Source organism: Stenella coeruleoalba (genome assembly GCF_951394435.1).
Source record: "Stenella coeruleoalba genome assembly, chromosome: X".
NCBI classification, from domain to species: domain Eukaryota; kingdom Metazoa; phylum Chordata; class Mammalia; order Artiodactyla; family Delphinidae; genus Stenella; species Stenella coeruleoalba.
This window is the reverse complement of record NC_137152.1, coordinates 10,499,080-10,519,493: the sequence shown is the minus strand read 5'-3', so window position 1 is coordinate 10,519,493 and position 20,414 is coordinate 10,499,080. Positions and strand designations below refer to the sequence as shown.

At 40.3% G+C, this 20,414-nt stretch overlaps 1 long non-coding RNA gene across 2 annotated transcripts; it reads right to left on the bottom strand.

The window, feature by feature from the left end:
- Nucleotides 1-3,374: 3,374 nt before the first annotated feature.
- LOC307179872 lies at nt 3,375-17,450 on the bottom strand. Of its 2 annotated transcripts, XR_013825580.1 has the most exons (7): nt 16,749-17,450; nt 16,468-16,530; nt 16,301-16,366; nt 13,782-16,199; nt 9,039-13,678; nt 4,461-8,590; nt 3,375-4,354 (listed from the first exon to the last, which is right to left on the bottom strand). It is a non-coding gene; the product is annotated as an uncharacterized lncRNA (long non-coding RNA). The 2 variants fall into 2 exon arrangements; XR_013825579.1 differs by having other exon boundaries at nt 4,461-13,678.
- Between the last annotated feature and the right edge of the window lie 2,964 nt (nt 17,451-20,414).

The window sequence follows — 20,414 nt, the reverse complement described above, 5'->3', positions numbered from 1 at the left end:
ATGTCACATCTCATACCTATGTACCACCAAAGACCTGAACAGAATACCTGCAAAAAAAAAAATAGGGGAGCACAAGTATTAGGGACACCATCATCACTTACTCATATGTGTGAAGATCACATGATCTGGGCTGTGGTTTAGGCCCAAATTATCACTTACCTCAATACCTGCTATGTGCCTTGTTACCTGCTGTTGATAGATTCACTGTGATGTCTTTACATGAAGCTGAAAAAATTGTGTAAATTGTGTTTGGTATACATCTTATTCCACTGGGACACCCGCAAATTCCTTGTTCAATTCTATCATATCAAGACACATCAGCCTTCCATGGGTAACTGGATATCCGAGATTAAATGTTAATAAGAGATACTTTCCTCTCTTGAAGGGAGGCCGGGAAAAATCCCAGGGTGAATAACTACCACTGATGGGCAGTATGAGAAACCACCTGGACATCCACTGATCCATCTAGCACTCTGTGTATATAAAACCCATAACCCCAGACTTCCCTGGTGGCACAGTGGTTGAGAGTCCGCCTGCCGATGCAGGGGACATGGGTTTGTGCCCCGGTCCGGGAGGATCCCACATGCCGCGGAGCGGCTGGGCCCGTGAGCCATGGTTCTGAGCCTGTGCGTCCGGAGCCTGTGCTCCGCAACGGGAGAGGCCACAACAGTGAGAGGCCCGCGTACCGCAAAAAAAAAAAAAAAAACCCATAACCCCTAAACAAGAATACAGTCAAATATCCTGCTTACTGGTATTGTTGGGGTGAATTTAATTTCTGAACTGCATACGTGCCAAAGCCACACTTAAAAGTACAGTCTTGAAAGCACCACCATTCACACATATGAAAATAAGAAGCTTTCTAATGAGCTAAAGTCACATAACCTAATACCTGCATATTAGGAAAGGACTTAAGAGAACACTTGCAAAACGACAGGGTAACACTGTGTTAGGCAAATCATATTCATTTACCCAGATATCTGAAGATCACATGGCCTGTCGCCTGCAAAAGGCCCACACTATCACTTACTTGGATAAAAGCCATGTCCCTTTAATGATCATTAAGAAGTTCACCATGATCCCTACACAGGAACCTGGAAAACACATTGTGACAAATGTGCCTATGGACACAAGTTTATTTACTACCTGGACCCTGAAGATAACCCTGTCATGACCATCACTGCAGGACTCAGCAAATCTACTTGGAATCTTGCTATACTCCAAGGCCTAGGCCACTGTTACACAGACCATTATCTCCTGCATTTACACCTGCATGGAACCTTGGTTAGTACTTGTAGCTCTATGAGGATTACATGGATATCTGTCACTCAACAATCAGATGGTTAAATATCAAGTTTTCTAAAATATAAAACTATAGGATAACATGGTTGCTAGATTTGTAAGGTGTCTACAATTTCTTACCTGAATACCTGCAAAAAAAGTCATGATAACAAGAAGCGTGAAGACACATCAGCATTACCTAGATATGTGAATGTTGATCGTCTGTGTTGTGGTTTATACCCACATCATCCCTTACCTCCACAGCAACACGCTGCAACGTTCACTACCACTGATGCACTTACTGTGATGTGTTATCCTGAATCTGCAAAACAAATTGCAGTAAATGTATTTGGTACACATGTCATTCTACCTCTACACCCCCAGATTCCCTTGGTCACTTCTGGTATGATTTTGGTACCCATCAACACTACCTGGACACTTGCCTGCAGACACTGGGGTCAAACCCCAGGAAGAGATGCCTTCTTCTCAGAAGGGCTCCCTGCAATAATCCCTGAGCTAGTAATGCTGTGATGCCAACATGATAAATTACAAGAATCCCTGCACATGCATCTTTCAGCAGTAGTTAAGTACATGTTACCTCTAAAGAAGAACATAAAAATCTTACGAGTATTATTAGGGACATATTAACTTCATAACCACATATATGACAAAAACTAGGTAAATTTAAGAGTCTCAAAAACATTAATTTTGTAAATACTGATATTGGGAATGTCTCTGAGTTATTGTCACGTCATCTCATACCTGTTCACCATCAAAGACCTTAACAGGATCCCTGCAGAAAACCATGGTAACACTGTGTGAAGGGACCGCATGCTCACTTACCTAGGTGTCTGAGGTCAAATGACCCGTACTGGGGTAAAATCCACTTTATCAAATACCTGTCAACTAGCAAGGTCCCATTCATGAGCACTGTTACGTCCACTGTGGTATCAGAACTGCTGGAACATGTAAAATCATACATGTCAAGTGTGTTTAAGGACTGAAGGACAACACTTATTTGACACGAAAAAGAAAAAACCCAAAGAAAACAACAAAACCAAACAAATAAATGCAAGAAAAAACAGCACCAGCAAATAATCTTAGTCACTTACATCATTCAGGGAACCATCAACCCTATCTGAACCTTTCAGAACTTCAATGTCAACATCAGTGCTAGAGACATATTTCTCTGAGCACCTGAAGGAATCTCATGGTCAATACTGTGAATCCAAACCAGGATAACTTAGCGGCCACCTGCAGATGCCTCTGTCACAACTGAGGTTAAGCACACATTATATGTACACTCTAAAAGAAGTGGCTAATGCTACTATCACTGATTGGGAAACATAATTTCTTAATTGCATACCTGCATAAAAACAAAGGAACAGAAAAACTAGGAACACCATCCACACTTTCCCACATATCTGAAGATCAGATGGTTTGAAGTGGGCTAAAGGCCCACGTCATCACTTACCTCAATACAATCAAGGCATGTTATCGATCATTATGATCTCTACCAGGATGTCTTTGCAGGAACCTGAAAATCACACTGTAAAATATGTCTATGGACACGCCTTTTCTACTAGGACCCTACAGATAACCTCATTCACTGCCTTCCGTGCAGGACCTGCCATCAGCTCTCCCTGGGTTCATGCAGTCCTCCAAGGTCTATGCCACTGTTAGAAACTCCATCCTCTTTTCCCTGCTCACCTGCAGAAACGCCACGGTCACTACCGTGCCACACGCTCGGTCATCATTGCGTTCATACCCGGGAATCGCTCAACACTCACAGGGTTCAAAATAAATTCTCAAAAATATAAAACAGTAGGATAATATGACTGCTAGGATTGATAAAACACTATTATTTCTTACCTGAAGACCTGAAATGAATCACATGAGAAAACAAGTTTAGCCAATCAACACCGCTTACCTAGAGATGTGAACGCAGGATGCTCTGATGTGGCGAAGGTGCACATCATCACTTACCTGGACACCAGAAAGGACCCCCTATAACAACCGTTCATTTCATCTTGATCTCTTGATGGGAACCTGAAAAACACATGTTACAGGTTCAAAAGGACAGAACTTGTAGCAGGACACCTTCAAACGACCTTAGACATTTCCTTCACCATGAGAATATCAACTCTGCCTGAATACTTGTAGTACGCCAAGGTCGAGGGCATTGTCAAATATGACAGCATTTCATCATGGGGCACCTGCAAAGTCTCATGGTTACGAGCATCATGACAATCACCCGAATATGGCAAGTGCTCATCACTCACATGGCTCATTAAAAATTTTCTCTAAAGTAAGATAAATGAAAACTCATGGTTTCTAGAATTGGTAAGAACAATCATTTCCTACCTGAATACCTGCAAAGAAAAATGGTAACAGCAATTGTTAGGGAAACGATCATAACTTACCCAGCTATGTAAATATCAAATGACCTGTGCTCTGGTTTACTCCATATCTGGTTTAGTCCATATCGTCACCTACCTGTATACAAGCAACATCCACCATTAATGAGCATTGTTAGTTTAATCAAGATCTCTTCACACAAACCTAGAAGGATAATATGAAATGCCTGTTAAAGGACACAACGTTTTCTACCACGACACCCACAAATAATGGTGGTCACTTCATCATTAGGAGACACATCCATCTACCCGCATACTTGCAGCAATCCAAGGTCAACACCAATATCAGATAAAATGTCCTTCTTTGACTGGACACCTGTACAAATCCTATGACTAGTACTGTGATGGGGAACGCCATGATAAATACCTGTATTCACATAATACCTCAGCATTCACACGGGTAAAAGTGAACATTTCCAAAAACAGAACAAATGAAAACGCATGATATCTAGAAGAGGTAAAGACTATCATTCCCTACCTCAATACCTTCAAAAATCATGGTAACAAGACATACGAAGACACAGCATTACTTACTTAGGTATATGAAGGTCAGATGGAATGTGCTGTGGTGTAGCCCCACACCAGCACCTATCTCCATACCAGCAATGACCCACAATAACTACCATTAATAGGCTCACCCAGGATGTCTTGACATGAATCTGAAAAACACAGTGTGGAATATGTTTGGGGCACATAAATCATCCTACCTCTAAAGCTGTAAATTTCCTTGGTCACTTGTACCATTGTGGTACCCATCCACACTACCTGGCCAGTCGCAGGAGTTCAAGGTCAATTCCTGAGAAGAAACACCATCTTCTCATGAAGGGATACCTGAAAAAATTCCCAAGGTCAGTAACTCAATGATGGCAATATGATAAATTACCTGGATCACCTGCATATCTGCTCATCACTACAAGTATTAAATACATGTCATCTCTAAACAGAATACAAAAAAATCTCATTTGTACTAATATAATAAGGGTCAAATTAATTTCTTAACTACACACATGCCAACAACAAGGTAAATATAAGAGTCTCAAAAATTAATTACATAGATATCTAAAAATCAGAATGTCTTTAATGAGTTAACATCACAACATCTCATACTTGTATACTAGTAAAGACCTTGACAGGATACTGCAAACAAACATGGTAACACAAATGTTTGGGACACCATACTTACTTACCTTCATATTGAAGATCAGATGGTCTTCATTGTAGTAGGATCCACTTTATCCCTTACCTGGTTGAAAGCAAGGTTCTGTTAGCAACCACTGTTAGGTTCACAGGGATCTCGTGACAGGAACCTGAAAAACACATTCAACAAATGTGTTTAAAGATACCATTTGTGGGACTTCCCGGGTGGGGCAGTGGTTAGGAATCAACATGCCAATGCAGGGGGACACGGGTTCGAGCCCTGGTCCGGGAAGATCTCGCAAGCCACAGAACAACTAAGCCCGTGCGCCACAACTACTAAGCCTCCGCTCTAGAGCCCGAGAGCCACAACTACTGAAGCCCACGTGCCTAGAGCCCGTGCTCCACACAAGAAAAGCCACCACAATGAGAAGCCTGATCAACACAACGAAGAGTAGACCCCACTTGCCGCAACTAGACAAAGCCCACATGCAGCAACAAAGACCCAACGCAGCCAAAATTAAATAACTGAATTAATTTTAAAAAAAAAGGATACAATTTGTTCTACCAGGACACCTGCACCTAACCTGGTTTACTTCCATTACTATGCAACACATCAACTCTACCTGGGTACGTGCGTTCATTGAGGTCAACACCAACGTCAGGTGAGACTTTCACTTCTTAACCGGACACGTGCAAAAAACCGATGGTTACTACTGTGGTGGCAACTCCATAACACTTACAAGGTATGATCAACCTACAACACTCACAGGGTTAAATATACGTAGCCTCTAAAACGTAAAAAATGTAAACTCATGGTTACTACAATTAGTAAGAAATTTTAGCATTTCTTACCTCAATACCTGCAACAAAATCACGATAACAAGAAGTGTTAGGAACGCCATCAACACTTAACTACGTACATGAAAACCACATGGTCTGATCTTCATGTACGTAGGTATATGAAAACTGAAAGCTCATGGTTTCAAGAACTGGAAAGGAATCTGCCCTCACCTGAATACCTGCAAAGAAATCATGGTAACAAGTGTCAGGCTCACAGTAATAACTTGCCTATGTATGCGCAGGTCAGATGGCCTGTGCTGTGGGTGAGGCCTACGTCGCCACATGACTGCCCCCCAACAGTGTCACCCGTTGACACTAACCCGAGGTTCAGAGGGATGTCTGGACAGGAACCTGGAAAAGACATGAGATGTGGCCTTGCTACCAGGACACCTTGGTTATGTTATCATTATAAGACACATCAAAACTACCTGGATACTTGCAGTACTCCAAGGTCAACACAAAGGTTGGAAAGCCCTAGTTTCTTGACTGGACACCTGTAAAAACTCTACGGGAAGTAGTGTGGTGGGAAAACCATAATAAATATCTGCATATGTCCAATCCCTCGACACTTAAGAGAGTGAAATTTTCTCTAAAACATAAAAAGTGAAAACTATTGTTTTCCAGATTGGCAAGGACACTATTATTTCTAACCCTGATCCCTGAAAAAGAAACCATGGTAACAGGAAGTGTTAGGCCACATCCTTACTTACTCAGATATCTGGAGGTCAGAAGGCCTGTGCTGTGCTTTACGCTCACAGCATCACTGACCTGGACACCAGCAAGGTCCCACGTGCAAATCCATCTATCACTACTGTGTTAAATACATATCTTCGCTAAAGAAGACTACTAAAAATCTCACTCCCAATAGTATTATTAGGGACACATTAAATTCCTAACTGATCACATGCCAAAAACAAAGTCAATATGAGACACTGAAATCAGGAATTATGTAGATGTCTGAATATAAGAACGTCTTGAATCAGTGAATATCACATGATCTCATATTGGCATAACAAGCAAGGATCTTAACATGATACCTGCAAAAAAAAAAAGACATTAACACAAATGTTAGGGACAGCATCCTCACTTACCTAGATACTGAAGTTCACACGGTCTGCACTGTGGTAAGACACACTTTAACACTTACCTGGTTAAGTGTTACGCTAGTAACCATTAGGTTCACCCTGTTCTCCTAACAGGAACCTGATGAAATACACACAACAAATGTGTTCAAGACACAACTTGTTCTACCAGGATGCCTGCACCTAACCTTGTTCACCTCTATTTTTAAGGAACACATCAACCCTACCTGGATCCTTGCATCCACTCAAGGTCAACACTGTTGTCAGGAGAGACCAGTGGTACCTACCTGGATACCTGCAAAAATCTCATGCATATGACAGCGGAGACACGTCACAACAACTACCTGGATATGAACGACTCCTCAATACTTAGACGATTAAACAAATTTTAACTAAAATACAGAAAGTGTAAACTCGTGTTTACTAGAATTAGTAAGGACTCTTAGCAGTTCTTACCCGAACACCTGCAACAAAATCACGCTAACGAGAAGCGTTAGGAACGCCATCATCACTTACCTACGTACATGAAGAACAGATGGTCTGTGATGTGCTTTTGGCCCACATCCGCACTTACCTAGATACCAGCAACGTCCCATGTTATCTACCACTGGAGCTCACCATCATGTCCTGACAGGAGCCTGAAAACACATTTAGAGAATGTGTGTGATATCCCTATTATTCTAGGGTACACCTTCAGATACCCTTGCTCAGTTGCATACTTTTGAGACTCATCACCATTACCTGGAAACTTGCAGAAGTCTAGGACTAAACCCTAGTAAGAGATGCCTTCTTCTCTTGAAGAGGTATTTCAAACTGCATGCTCACTACTGTGGTGATGAACAATAGGATAAATTACCTGGACACCTGCATATCCTCTTATCAGCAGGAGGGTATAACATGGTATTTTGGAACGTGAATATAGTAAAACATCATGTTCACTAGTGTTGTTAGGGACAGATTAATATCTTTATGGCGTACAAGCCAAAGATAAAGCTAATATAGTAAGTTAAAATATAAAGAGCCTTCAAAGTATCATTGATTACATACATATCTGAAAATAAGAAGGTCTAACGAATTAACGTGACATCTCGTACCTTTACACTAGCAAACACCGTAACAGGATATCTGCAGGGAAAAAATATGGCAACACTGTGTTCAGGGTTTGGGACATCATCCTCACTTATGTAGACATCTGAAGACAGTTGGTCTGTACTCTGCTGTAAGGTCCTCAGCATCACTCACCTGGTTACTCGCAGGGTCCCATTAACGACCATCACTAGGTTCACTGCAACGTCACCACTAATATAACATGAAAAAACACACTTGACAAGGGAGTTTAGGGCAAAAAAATCGCTTTACCTAAAAAAAAAAAAAAAAAGACTACGTGTAACTAATTCTGATTATTTGCATCATTAGGGGAATCATCAACACTATGTGGGTCCTGGAGGCGCTTCAAGGTTAACACCACTGCTGGGCACACGATCATCTCTTGTCTGAGGACCTGTAAAATTTCATGGTCAACATGGTGGTGTGGAACAGCAGGATAACTTACCCGGATACCTGCATATCCCTCCATCACGGCTAAGGTGAAACATACATTATACCTAAACTCTAAACTGATTAGTAGCATTGGTTGGGACAATATCATTTCTTAACTGACCTCTTTAAGAAAAAACATAGTACCAGAAAAGTTAGAAAACCATCCACACTTAACCTACCTGTCAGATGGGCAGATTATTTGAAGGGTCCTAAAGATCTACATCGTTCCATACCCAGATAAAAGCAAAGTCCCGTCATTGCACATTATGAGGTTTATCATGGTTTCTTGACAGAAACCTGAAAAACAAATTGTGACAAATGTGTCTACAGAGTATCTTTTCTCCCAGGACACTTCAAATAACCTTGTCCACTTCCATCACTGCAGGACCCATCAACTCTACTTGAAATCTTGTACTACTGCAGGACCTATGCCACTGTGAGACACCGTCACGTTTTGACTACTTACCTGCAAAAATACTAGGGTAACTTGTGTGACCTACAACTCCATTTTTATTACATGAATACCCATGGACTGCTCAACACTCACATGCTTAAACACAAATTTCCTCTTAAATATGAAAAAGTCAGAGGTTTGCTAGCATTGGTAAAAAACACTATTATCATTTCGACCTGAATATCTGAAAAGAAACCACATGGTAAAACAAGTTCAAGCAATCAATATCAATTAACTAGATACATGAAGACCGGCGGGTGTCATGTAGCGAAGCTGCACCTCATGACATACCTGGATACCAGAAATGTCCCCCCTTAATGACCACTGTCAGGTTCACTGAGGTCACTTGACAGGAACCTGAAAAATACATTGTGATGTACGTGTAAAAGGATGCAATTATTCTTCCAGGACACCTGCGGGAACCTTGGTCACTGCATCATTATGAGACCTTCAACTGTATCTGAATTCTTGCAGTATTCCAAGGTCTAGACCACTTCCAGGTAAGACCGTGTTTCTTTATGGGACACCTGCAAAATTTCCACGGTTACTGCTGTGGTTGAGGACATAATGTTAATTCCCTGGATATGGCAAACCCTCAACACTCACAGGGTTCAACAAAAATGTTCTCTAAGTTATAAAAGGTGAAAACTAATGGTTTTTAGAATCAGTAAGGACTCTATGATTTTCTTCCTGAATACCAGCTAAGAGGTTGCTGTGACAACAACCCTGAGAGATGCCATCATCCTTTAGCTGGCTATCTGGAGATCAGATGGCCTGTGCCGTGATTTAGGCCCACATCATCACTTACCTGCACCCTTACAGTGTCCCCATTAACATCAATGCTAGGTTCAAAGGGATGCCTTGACAGGAACCTGAAAAAGACATTCGGAAAGCTGTGTTAAAGGACACAACTTTTTCTACCAGGATATCTGCAAATATCCTTATGGAGTACACCAACCCTGCCTGCATGCTTTCATTCATGAAAGATCAGTACTGATGTCAAATAAAATCATCACTACTTCACTGGATACCTGCAAAACCTCTGTGGGTACTACTGGGGCTGGGGACACCATGATAAATACCTAGATATGTGTCATCCTTCAACACGCACAGGGTTAAACACAAACTTTTTCTAATATAAAAGTGAAAACATGTTTTCTAGAATTGGTAAAGCTCTATCATTTCTTACCTGAATACCTGCGTGAAAGAAAGAAATCATGTTAATCTGAGTGTGAGAACACATCATCACTTACCAAGATGTAGGAAGGCCAGATGGCCTGTGCTGTGGTTTAGGCCCAGGCCATCACTTACCTCGATACCAGCGATGTCACATGTTAACTACCACTGAGAAGCCCACCTAGTTATCTTGACATGTATCTGAAAAACACATCACGCAAAATGTGTTCGGTACACATCTCATTCTACCTGTGCACCTGCAAATTCCATTGATCAATTATATCATTTACAGATGCATAAACATTATCTGCGTAACTGCAGAAACCTGAGGTCAAACCGTAGTAAGAGAACCTTCCTGTTTTGAAGGGATACCTGCAAAAATCCCATGGTCAGTATTCTGGGTATGGAAAATACAACAAATTACCTGGAAACCATCACAATAGTGTAAAAAAATGATCTCTGAACAAGAATACAGAGTAATTTCTCATGCTGACTAATACTATTAGGGACAAACTCATTTCTGAAGTACTACATGCCAAAACAAGGTTAATTTAAGAATCTTCAAAATATCATTAATTACCTACAGATCTGAAAATAAGAAGGTATCTAATGAATTAACGTCACATCGTCTCCTACCTGTACACGAGGCATAGAACTTAACGGGAAACCTATAAAAAAGCATGGTACACTATGTTAGAGACACCATTCTCATTCGCCTAGATATCTGAAAATCTAATCATCTGTATTGGGGTAAGACTTACTTTATCACATACCTGGTTACTAGCAAGGTCCCACTGACAACTCTTATTTCGATCATTATGATGTCACAATGAGTGCTAGAAACTTGAGAAATGCATTCCACAGTTGTGTAAAGGACATGCTTGTTTATATGCAAAATCAGTAGCCTTGCAAATAATCTTGGTCACTTCCATCATTAGGGGAAGCATATACACTACCTGGATTTTGGAAGAACTTTAAGGTCAACACCACTGTTGGGCGCACTATCATCTCTTCTATGAGTACCTGTAGAAACCTCATGCTTAATATTTCAACAGTAGAATAAGTTACCTGGACCTGCACTACCCTCTATCACTATTTAAACATGCGTTATATTAAACACACGTTATATCAAAATTCTAATAAAAAAGGCACATACTTACTAGCACTGGTTGAGACAAGGTCATTTCTTAACTGAATACCTGCTAAAAAAAAAAAACCCAAAACGAAACCATGGTAATAGAACAGTTAGGAACACCATCCACACTAGCCTACGTATGTGACGATCAGACTGTTTGAGGCAGCGAAAGGCCCACGTCATCACTTACCTGGATACAAGCCAAGTCCCACTAATGGTCATTTCGAGACTCACCATGACTTCTTGACAAGAATGTAAACAACGCTTTGAGACAAATATGTCTATGGACACACCTTTTCTTCTAGGACACTGCAAATCACCTTGCTCACTGCCATCACTGCAGGCCCCATCAGTTTTCCCTGGATTCATGCCGTACGCCAAGGTCTATACCAAAGTTAGACACACCGTCATCAATTCCCAGCTCACTTGCAAAAACACCGTGCCACACAATTCCATCATCATGACGTGGATACCCACAACCTGCTCAACACTCCCACAACTAAACGGAAATTTTCTCTAAAATGGCAAATAGTAGCATATCATGATTGCTATAATTGGTAAAATACTATCATTTCTTACCTGATTCCTCGGAAGAAAAACACACATGGTAAGTAACTGACCTAGGTATGTGAAGAGCACATGGTCTGACATGGTGAAGGTGCACATCATTACACATCATGACTTACCTGGATACCAGAAATGTCCCCAGAGAATGACCATTGTAAGCTTCATCCCTTGACAGGAACCTGGAAAGCACATTCTGATATATGTGTAAAAGGACACAACTTGCTCTAGCAGGACACCTGCAAACAACCTTGGTCATTTCCATCATTATGAAATCAACTCTACCTCAATACTTCCAGGACACCCGGAGGCCAAGGACACTGTCAGGCAATAACGCTTCTTTACAGGATACCTGCAAAATTTCCGTGGTCACTACTGTGGTTGGGATACCATGATAAATACCTGATATGTGGAATCCCTCATGACTCACAGAGTTCAAGGTTTGCTCTAAAAAATGAAAACTGAAAGCTAATGGTTTCAAGAATTGGAAAGGAATCTGTCCTTACCTGAATATCTGCAAAGCAGTCATGGTAACAAGTGTCAGGCTCACAGTCATCACTTACCTACGTATGCGCAGGTCAGGTGGCCTGTGCTGTGGGTGAGGCCCACGTCGTCACATACCTGCCCCCCAACAGTGTCCCCCGTTAACACCAGCGCTAGGTTCAGAGTGATGCCTGGACAGGAACCTGGAAAAGACATGAGATATGGCCTTGCTACCAGGACACCTTGGTTATGTTATCATTATAAGACACATCAACTCTACCTGGATACTTGCAGTACTCCAAGGTCAACACCAAGGTTGGAAAGCCACAGTTTCTTGGCAGGACATCTGAAAAACCCTAGGGGAAGTAGTGTGGTGGGAAAACCATAATAAATATCTGCATATGTCCAATCCCTCGACACTTAAAGAGTGTTAAACTTTTTCTAAAATATAAAAAGTGAAAACTATTGTTTTCTAGATCGGCAAGGACACTATTATTTCTTACCTTGATCCCTGAAAAAAAAAACCATGGTAACAGGAAGTGTTAGGCCACATCCTTACTTACTCAGATATCTGGAGATCAGAAGGCCTGTGCTGTGCTTTACGCTCACATCATCACTTACCTGGACAACATCAAGGTCCCACGTGCAAATCCATCTATCACTACTGTGTTAAATACATATCTTCGCTAAAGAAGTCTACTAAAAATCTCACTCCCACTAGTATTTGTAGGGACACATTAAAGTCCTAACTGATCACATGCCAAAAACAAAGTCAATATGAGACACTGAAATCAGGAATTATGTAGATGTCTGAATATAAGAACGTGTTGAATCAGTGAATATCACATGATCTCATATTGGCATAACAAGCAAGGATCTTAACATGATACCTGCAAAAAAAAAAAGACATTAACACAAATGTTAGGGACAGCATCCTCACTTACCTAGATATTGAAGTTCACACGGTCTGCACTGTGGTAAGACGCACTTTAACACTTACCTGGTTAAGTGTTACGCTAGTAACCATTAGGTTCACCCTGTTCTCCTAACAGGAACCTGATGAAATACACGCAACAAATGTGTTCAAGACACAACTTGTTCTACCAGGATGCCTGCACCTAACCTTGTTCACCTCTATTTTTAAGGAACACATCAACCCTACCTGGATCCTTGCATCCACTCAAGGTCAACACTGTTGTCAGGAGAGACCAGTGGTACCTACCTGGATACCTGCAAAAATCTCATGCATATGACAGCGGAGACACGTCACAACAACTACCTGGATATGAACGACTCCTCAATACTTAGACGATTAAACAAATTTTAACTAAAATACAGAAAGTGTAAACTCGTGTTTACTAGAATTAGTAAGGACTCTTAGCAGTTCTTACCCGAACACCTGCAACAAAATCACGCTAACGAGAAGCGTTAGGAACGCCATCATCACTTACCTACGTACATGAAGAACAGATGGTCTGTGATGTGCTTTTGGCCCACATCCGCACTTACCTAGATACCAGCAACGTCCCATGTTATCTACCACTGGAGCTCACCATCATGTCCTGACAGGAGCCTGAAAACACATTTAGAGAATGTGTGTGATATCCCTATTATTCTAGGGTAAACCTTCAGATTTCCTCAGTCAACTGTATCATTTTGTATCCCATCAACGTTACCTGTGTACTTGCAGAACTGCAAGGTCACACCCTAGAAAGAGACTCCTTCCTCTCCTGAAGGGATAACTGCAAAAATACCAGAGTCAATAAAGCAGTGGTCGACTATATGACAGATCACCTGGATACATATATGTTGCTGGATCATTCCAAGTGTTAAATACACACTAGTTCCAAATAAATAATAAAATCTTATTCTTAGTAATATTACTGGGAACATGTTAATTTCCGAACTGCATACATGCCAAAAACAAGGTAAATTTTTTTTTTTTTTGCGGTACGCGGGCCTCTCACTGTTGTGGCCTCTCTGGTTGCGGAGCACAGGCTCCGGACACGCAGGCTCAGCGGCCATGGCTCACGGGCCCAGCTGCTCCGCGGCATATGGGATCTTCCCGGACTGGGGCACGAACCCGTGTCCCCTGCATCGGCAGGCGGACTCTCAACCACTGCGCCACCAGGGAAGCCCACAAGGTAAATTTAAGAGCCTTGAAAACATTAATTATGTAGAGATCTGAATATAAGAAAGTCTCTAATAAGTTAATGCCACGTCATCTCGTATCTGTATACTAGCAAAGACCTTAACAGGATACCTGCAAAAAAAAAACCAAAAACAAAACAAAAGTATGGTATCACAAGTGTTAGGACACCAACAACACTTACCTGGATATTGAAAATTAGATAGTCTACATTGTGGTTAGACCTACTTTTCAGTTACTTGGTTATGAGCAAGCTTCCATTAACAACCATTCTTAGGTTCACTGTGTTCTCTTCACAGGAACTTGAAAAAACACATGGATAAAATGTGTTTAAGGACCCAACTTGTTCTACCAGTACACCTGCACATCACCCTGTTCACTACTATTATTACCTAAGACATCACCTCTACCTGTATACTAGCATTAAATCAAGGTTAATACCACTGTCATGAGAGACCATCATTTCTTGACTGGACACCTGCAAAAATCCTATCCTTACCAGTGTGGTGAGAAACTCCAATTACCAACACGATCAATCCCTGAACACTTACACTGGTAAACGTAACTTTTCTGTAAAATATGAAAGTATGAACACATGGTTACTAGAATTGGTAAGAACTCTTATCATTTCTTACCTGAATATCTGCAAAGAAATCATTCTAACAAGAAGTGTCAGAGACACTTCCTATCACTTACCTAAATATATGTAGATCACATGATCTATGCTGTTGTTTAGGCCCAAATCATCACTTACCTCCATAACTGCTATGTGCCTTGTTAACTACCATTGAAAAACCTGACAAACGTGTTGTGGGAAATGTTCATTACATGTCCTGTTCTACCTGTACACCGACAACATTCCCTTGGTCAGTTGTATCATTTTGTAGCTCATCAGTGTTAGCTAGGTAACTGCAGAACTCCAAGGTTCAACCCTAGTAAGAGGTACCTTCTTTTTTTGAAGGGATACCTGTAGAAATTCTATGGTCAATATCGTTGTGATGGACAATGTCATAAATTACTTGGATACTTGCATATATATTATCACGAGTACAAAAAACATTATTTCTAAATAAGAATACAGTTAATGCTCTTGCTTACTAGTGTTGTTCAGGAAGAATTAATTTCTTAACTGTATACATGCCAAAAGCAAGGTTATTTTAAGAATCATGGGAACATCATTAATTACCTAGATGTGTGGAAACAACTAAAGTCTCTAATGAGTTAATATCCCATAATATCATACGTCCTTACTAGCAAAGACCTTAATGAGATACCGGCAATAAACATGATAACACATGTGTTAGGGACATCATCCTCACTTACTAGATATTGAAGATCAGACAGTCTGCATTGTAGTAAGACCCACTGTATCACTCACCTGGTTACTAGCAATGTCCTGGTAATGACCACCGTTAGATTCACCATGATTCCTTGACTGGAATCTCAAAAAAATACACATGACAAATACATTTAAGGAAACAACTTGCTCTACAATGACACCTGCAAATAATCTTGGTCACTTTCATCAATGAGGGAACCATCAACCTGGCAGTACTTCAAGGCCAATAATGTTCTTAGAGACACCATCACCTCTCTGCAGGGCACATGTAAAAATCTCCCGATCAGTACTGTGGTATGGACCTGTAGGGTCCCTTACCCGCATATACCTCTAGCACTACCTAGGTTCAACATACATTATATTTAAATTCTTATCCTGTAAGGTCTAATGCTTACTAGATTTGGTTGAGACAGTGTCACTTCTTACCTGAATATCTTAATAAAAAAACATGGTGCACAAATGTTAGACACACCATCCTCACTTACCAAGAAATCTGAAGATCAGATATTTGAAGGCGGCTTAAAGACATAGCATCACTTACCCGGATATAAGCAAAGTCTCTGTTAACAATCACTTATGAAGTCACCATGGTTTCTTGATTGGACCCTGAAAAATATATTGCGACAAATGTATCCAGGGAGACACATTTTCACCTGGATACCTTAAATGACCTTCCTCATCCATCACTGTAGGACCTATCGACCTACCTGATATTTGCAGTAGTCCAATTTCTACACCACTGTTAGAGACGCCGTCAACTCTTCACTGCACACCTGCAAATATCCCATGGTTACTACTGTGACATCATCCGCATTTACCTAAATCTGAAGATCACATGATCTGTAAGGTGCTTAAGGCTCACATCATCACTTACTGGGATTCATGCAAAGTCTCTTGATGATGATGATGAGGTTCACTATGATCTCTTGACTGGAACCTGAAAAACACATAGTGACAAATGTTTTATCTACAGACACACATTTCCCACAAGAATTCCTGCAAATAACCTTCTTCACTTCCACCACTGCAGGACCCATCAACTAGATTTTTGCAGTATTCAAGGTCTAGCCATATTTAGAGACACCATCATCTCTTGACTTTACATCTACAAAACCCCATGGTTACTATTATGAAGCAGAATTCCAGGATAGTTACCTGAGTAAATGCAGATTACTCAATACTCGCAGGGTTAAACATACATTTTCTGTAAAATATAAAACAGCAGGATAAAAAAAAAAAAAACAGCAGGATAACACGGTCACTAGAACTGGCAAAACATTATCATTTCTTACCTGACTACCTGCTAAGAACTCACACGTAAAACCCATGTAAGTGATCCAACATCATTTACACAGATATATGAAGATCAGATGGTCTCTCATATGAAGATCATCACTTACCTAGATATCAGAAATGTCCCCCTGTTAATGACCACTGTTTAATTTATCATGGTATCTTGATAGGAACCTGACAACCACCTTGTGAAATATATGTTAAAGGACACAACTTTTTTTTACCAGAACATATGCAAACAACCATGGTGACTCCATCATTATAGAGCATATCAAGTCTATCTGGACACTTGGATTAATTCAAGGTCAATACCATTATCAGATAACATCATAATTTCTTACAAAAACCCTATAAAAACCCCATGATTACTACCTGGGGGCGGGGATGGGGAAGACCATGATAATTACCTGAATACGTACAATCCCTCAGCACTCACAGAGCTAAACATAATTTTTCTCTAAAATGTAAGATGTGGAAACCAATGGTTATAAGAATTGGTTAGGAATCTATCATTTATTACTTGAATACCTGTAAAAATCATGGTAACAAGAAGTGTTAGGGATATATCACCTCTTACCTATATATATGAAGACCAGATGGTCTGTGCTGTGGTTTAGGACCAAATCATCACTTACCTTGATATCCCATGTTCACTATCATTGATAAGCTCACCATGACATCTTGACATGAATCTGAAAAACACATCGTGAAAAATATGTTTGGTACACATCTTATTCTGCCTGAACACCTGCAAATTTCCTTTGTCACTTATACAATTTTAGGACCCATGAATGTTACCTGGATACTTGCAGAAGTCCAGAGTCAAACCTTAGAAAAAGACATCATCCTTTCTTGGGTGGATGCCTGCAAAAATCCCATGGTCGAGGACTTCCCTGGTGGTCCAGTGGTTAAGACCCCATGTTTCCACTGCAGTGGGTATGGGTTCGATCCCTGGTCGGGGAACTAAGATCCTGCATGCTGTATGGCGCGGCCAAAAATAAATAAATAAATAAATAAATCCCATGGTCAACTAGGTGTGATGGAGAATAAGATAAATTACTTGGATGCCTGCAAACCTATCACTACGAATGTTAAATACACATTAGTTCTAAACAAGAAGATAGTAAAATCTCATGCTTACTAGTGTTGTTATGAACCAATTAACTTCTTAACAGCATACATGCCAAATAAGAGGTTAATAAAAGAGATTCTATAACATCATTAATTTCTAGATATCTGAAATAAAGAAGGTCTCCCATGGGTTAATGTAACATAATTCCGTATTTGTATACTAGCAAAGACGGTAATGAGATACCAGCAAAAAAAATATGGTAACACAAGTGTTAGGGACACTATCCTCACTTACCTAGATATTTGAGGATCAGATTTGAGGTCTGTATTGTGGTAAGACCCACATTATCTTTACCTGATTAAGAGCAAAATCCCACTGATGTCCACTGAGAGCTTAACTGTGATCTCTTGACTGGTACCTAAAAAAATGTAACAAATGTGTTCAAGGACACAACCTCTTCTACCAGGGTATGTGTAAATAACCTTGGTTATTTCTATCATTATGGGACACATCAACTAGACATGGATACTTCCAGTATTCCAAGGTTAATACCATTGTCACGAGGCCATCATTTGGTGAATGTACACCTACAAAATCCCCACGTTACCTCTGTGTTGTGGAACACCATGATTGTTACCTGAATACATGCTCACTCAGCACTCTAATGGTTAAATATAAATTTTCTCTAAAATATAAAAAATGAAAACTCATGGTTTCTAGAATGGTAAGGACTCTACATTTTCATACCTCAATAGCATGCAGTAAAATTATCTTAAGTATTATTGATACCATCATCACTTACCTATCTATCTGAAGATCAGATGGTCTGGGCTGTTGTTTAGGCCCTCATTATCATATACCTTGATACCAGCCATGTCTCACATTAAGTACCAATTACAGGCTACCCCCGATCATGGTTACTAGAATTGGTGAGGACTGTATTGTTCTAAACGGAATAGCTGTACCAAATACACGGTCAGAAAGTGTTAGGGACGCCATCACCACTTACCTACATTTCTGAAGGTCAGATGGCCTGTGCTCTGGTTTTGGCCCACATCATCACTTACCTGGACATTAGCAGTGTCCCCATTAATGAGCACTGTTAGGTTTACCATTATGTCTTGACAGGAGCCTGAAAAACATATTATGAAATACGTGTCAAAGGACACAATTTATTCTACCAGGGTACCTGGAAATAACCTTGTTTACTTCTATTATTATGGGACACATCAACTCTACCTGCATATTAGCAGCATTCCAAGGTCAGCATCATTTTGGGGGTAAGACCATCATTTCCTAACTGTATACCTGCAAAAATCCCATGGTTACTACTGTAGGAAGGAACACCATAATTACCTGTAGACTTGTAATCTCTGGACACTTGGAAGGTAAAACAAATTTTCTCTCAAAATATAAAATGTAAACACTCATGGGCTCTAGAATTGGTAAGGACTCTATCATTTCTTACTTAAATAGCTATAATAAAAACATGTTAAGTGTTAGGGACACTATTGTCACTTACTTAGATATCTGAAAATCAGATGGCCTGTGCTATGGTTTAGGCCCACATCATCACTTACCTGGACACCAGCAAAATCCCTGTCAATGACCATGGTAAAGTTCACACTTACCTGGACACCAGCAAAATCCCTGTCAATGACCATGGTAAAGTTCATCATGCTTTCCTGACTGAAACCTGACAAACACATTGTTAAAAATGTTTCTACTTATACATCTTTTTTCTCCTGGATACTTGTATTCCACTGTTTGCACCTTTGTTAGTAACAATATCCTTTGTTGACTGGACACTTGTAAAAAACCTAGTAAACGGTAAGGGCTAATTCTTAGTACTGTTTATGAGAGCACTAACTTTTCTTACCTGATATCTGCAAAAACAAAGCAAAACATGGTGACACAGATGTTCGGGACACCATCATCATTTACCTAGATTTCTGAAGGTCAGAAGGGCTATAGTGTGGTAAGACTCACATAGTCACTTACTGCATCCAGCAAAGTCTCATTAACCACCATTGTTAGGGTCACTGTGATCCCCTGGCTGGAACCTAAAAAAAACACACTGTGACAGATGTATTTAAGGACGTAACTTTTCCTAGCAGGACACTGGCAAAGAACTTTTGTCACTTCCAACTTTATGGGCACATCAATGCTACCTGAACACTGGCAGAACTTCAAGGTTAACACTGTTGTTACAGGTACCATCATCTCTTGACCTTGTACCTGTAAAAATCTCATGGTCAACACTGTGGTGGAGAACGTTATGCATACTTACCTGGATACCTTCAAATCTCTCATTCATTCCTAAAGTTAAACACACGTTATCTCTAAACTAGAAAACCGGCTAAACTAGATCTCACAGTTATCAGTGTTTGTAAGCCCCGTATCATTCTTTTACCTGAATATTTGCAAAAAACATGGTACTAACACGTGTTGGGGAC